This window comes from Brassica napus, unplaced genomic scaffold (assembly GCF_020379485.1).
Source record: "Brassica napus cultivar Da-Ae unplaced genomic scaffold, Da-Ae ScsIHWf_275;HRSCAF=454, whole genome shotgun sequence".
Taxonomy (NCBI): Eukaryota; Viridiplantae; Streptophyta; class Magnoliopsida; order Brassicales; family Brassicaceae; genus Brassica; species Brassica napus.
Window position 1 is genome coordinate 133,306 of NW_026016032.1, and position 4,195 is coordinate 137,500.

A 4,195-nucleotide genomic window follows, 5' to 3' on the forward strand; every position below is an offset into this window, starting at 1 on the left:
GACCATGAGAGACAACAGCCTGGCCGCAAAGGCCATAACCGGCCGGAAAGACCATTACGTATAAAAGGTTCGGCCATTACCTATATGCTTGGGGACATAATGAATTTACATGTACAGAATGATAATAAGATCATATGCATCAGGCCATATAAGTGAGCATAGATATTCCCATCTAAAGAATGAATACGGGTCATTAAAACCAGACAAACCATCTTAAGAGATTCTGAAATAAAACCACCACATACATATATGTGCCGTCTAAGATGGAACCTCAGAAGAGGATTGGGAATATATGTTGGATAGGAGTATTACTTTCTCCATGAATTCAAAGAAAGCTTGAGCCAAAACATGGGTGATTAAAATAGTGGCCAGGTACGGATTGCATGACCAAAAGCATCCGACTATCCAAACATTAAAGGAGAAAGATTATAAGCTGGATAAAGAAAGAGTAAAGGAATGATAAGAATGGTTTTAACCATCATTGTCTTGGCAAGATCCTCGGACTATACATTATGATATAAGACGTCCAAAGAAAGATTATACAAAGCTATTGAGAAGCTAATCGAGATGCCAGACACTGACCCGAAAAGAATGACTAAGTCATAACCAGCTTAGCACCAAATGAAACGTCCTAGAAGAGACATAATCAAGTTGCTATAAGAGTCTATACAAGATAGACCAAGTGTTCCATAAAGATAAAGGAACTTCGGATAGAAAAGAAAAGAGAAAGGTGCATAGACAGATCCGAGTTCATGATAAGAGAAACCGTACCAGACATTGAGAAAAGGCTGCGCAGCTACACATCTAAGGTACCAAACCAAGTGGCTTGGGACGCCAAGCTACTAGGTAACAAAGGTCCTGGATAATGAAATCTCAAAGTGATCAGATCATGTCTGGAACATAATGGAACCTTATGAAGGTGTCGACACACACACACACATGAACATCTATATAAAGATGCATAAGAGAAAAGCACTTGAACATAAAGAGATAAGCGAGGATCATGAACCCACGATTGAGTACTCATCATACAATCATAGAATCATAAAGATTATAAAGAATAGAAAAGATAAACGTGGAGGTTCAAAGTATCTAAAGAGAGATGAGCGTATTGGCCATGTACATATACAGAAACGCCATCCGATAAACCAGTGAAATAGATGGATCTTGTGAGATAAAGAAACCGTGAGAGAGGACACTTGATCACGTGGCCTAGAGTGCCCATGTCCTCCTACTAACAGCATTAGATCATAGCTTGTTACACAAGGTACTCACAAAGATCAAAGGAACAGATTATAAGGAGATAAACTCCTATGTGGTGATTGCTGCTACAGAATTCGAAATTGACAAAGGTCTGGTCATAAAGAAAGAAAATAGATACACTAATGTGGTAAGCAGCATATGGATCACTGGATAAGATAATGTAGAATGAGAGAACAGCTTTGTTCCTAAGCTGATTCATGGACTGAAACAAAAAGCAGCTGCATATAGTATGTAAAGGAAATTGATCACACATGATCATTGATCTTGGAGTTGTATATAAGACAATACAATAACAGTCCATATACTTATGAGGATTTATAAAGAAATTCCTTGTGCTTATACTAAACCTAAAAGAGGTTAGAAGAATGATACAGAACATGTCTGTAGGCGTCCAGCACATTGGCTGATAGCGTCCGGTCCTTCAAACTAAAGAAGTCCGACTCTGTCCGTCCAAGGGCGTCCGGCTCTTCAGCAAAGAGCGTCCAGATCTTCTAGACACGTCCAGCTTTTAGACCTAAGAGGCATCTGACCCTTCTTCTTGGTCACGGGCTAAAAGAAACTAAATTAAGATCAACCATCAGGTTGCAATCCGACATCAGATCCCTTAAGGATCCAGCATAGCAGAATGGTCTGCTGCTGTATGAACTCCATAAAGCTTTGTCATAAGATTAAAGGGAGACATCTAATCTGTCGGATACCAAAGAAGTATTGTAGCCCATAAAGCTTATAAGATCTATGACCCAAGGTCATGAGACGTCATTAAGATAGGAATGCAAAGAATAAAGACATTACTTAAAGCAAAGAAATCGATGTCCACATACATGAGAGTGTGTTCGGCCGCAGAGCCATGATTATAAAAACCTCAAAGCAATAATCATTGAACACTCATAAGATTAATAAGTGGACAAGTATGGACGTGGTCTATGACCTGGACATGGATCGACCAGATTGAAACATGGTCAAATGGTAAACATAAATTGCCAAAGTAAAGAGTTTGAAAGAAGACAAACACGTCTAGACCATGGACAGATGCAAACACGTTTTATAAAGACCAACAAGTGATCCCCAAGAACAATGTGGTTCACATTGCTTAGCACACATGCTTTAAACGGGACACTCAATGTCAAAAGACATGAGAGACGACCATAAAAGGTCGAAGTGGTCTTGATTACGGTTCAGTAATGAAACTGACCGATTACTCCCATTCTATACCTACAGGATAGATCACGCATCAAGATGCGTAGTATGTAGAACCTACACCGAGGTTCACATCAGGGGGAGTAGTGCGTGTTGTACTCTTTTTCCTTCATCATGGTTTTGTCCCACTGGGTTTTCCTGATAAGGTTTTAATGAGGCAACATTAAGCGTACTACAAATCCTGTATGGTTATGGCATCCAAGGGGGAGTGTTATGAACATGTGTGGATTGCCATTAACCAAGACAAGAAGAGAAGGCCCATCAGGCCACGTCTGGCCCAAGCCAAGACCACGTCCAAGAGAAGAGAGAGAGAGCCGACTTCAGGAGAGAGAGAGGCGGCCACAAGCTTAGAGAGAAAAGGAAACCCTTTCCTTTTTCCTAGTAGATGTAATCTTTCCTTTTATGTATTTAGTAGATTTCCTATTTCATGTAGGATTAGGATAAGTACTCTTTCCATTTATCTCTATCTTGTAATCCTTATATAAGGAACCCCCATTGATGATTAATAACACAGAACAATTACACACGAATTCTCTATTGTTCACAACAAGCATGGGATAACATCATAGGATTTTGATCCTATTGTGTTGGCCTTCGGGATCGGAGTAATGATTAACAGGGACAGTCGGTGTAACACCCCCGAACCGTCCTAACCATAGGTCGACCCACCGGCCAACAATCAAACAAGAACATGACCGACGGACGACCCACACCAAGGGTTGGAGATGAAAGGCCAACCGGCCAGCCAACAATCAAACAAGAACATGACTGACCGTCCAACCCAACACCATGGTCCGAAAGCGCTACGTGACGGGCTAGGGACAATCCGGTCAGAGTCACAAACTTTACTCCACGACCTAGACCAGTTCATCCACTAACTCGTCCCGCTGCGTCAAGGCATAAGGCTTTGCAACCCGTACCTAGAGTTAGCGTTTTCCATTAGATCAAGGCCTAAGGCTTTTCAACCCGTACCTTGACCTAACGTTGTGTTAGACCGGACTAGTCAAATATCAGAGTACTCATGAAGCGCATATAAGACAATTACTTTTATTGATTCAAGAAATATTCATACATTGAATAATTCAAGACTGGGCCCGGCCTAATGCCAAATCGAGTCAACATAACACAATTCACAATACCGTTTACAAAAGGCATGAAAATCTACACCGGCGGTCCTAACGTCCAGCACGAAGCTATCCGATCATCCTTACCTAAAGCGACCTGCAAAAAGGACAACGGAGTTGGATGAGTAATCTAGTATTACTCAGTGAGCTGGCGGCCTCTACCCGCAACCTAGACTCTACCCAGACAACCCAAAATAACAATCAATCTAGCCCTAGCATGCAATAAAAGCTAAGGCTAAGCAAACCGTTACTAAGTTAGACTTGGCCTCCTGCCATGATCTAGCTTCAAGTAACGGGAACCTGCATTAAAACAAGTCAACAAACAATCCCTAGTTAACCATATATACGCCAGAGTTCAATACTCATGTAGTGTTAGACACTTAGACTATGCAAGTATCATTAATCGATCGACCAACAATCAAACAAGAACATGATCGGCCAACCAATGATACCGCATAGCTTTAATATCCACCACCCTTCACAAGCAATCACTCAAAACACATATAGGCCAACGTCAGGCCTACACTAACAAAATACACATCAAGCCTAATCCGGTACCTAAGCCAGACTTAGGACTTAATGTCAGAACCTGCAAGCAAATCAATCAACCA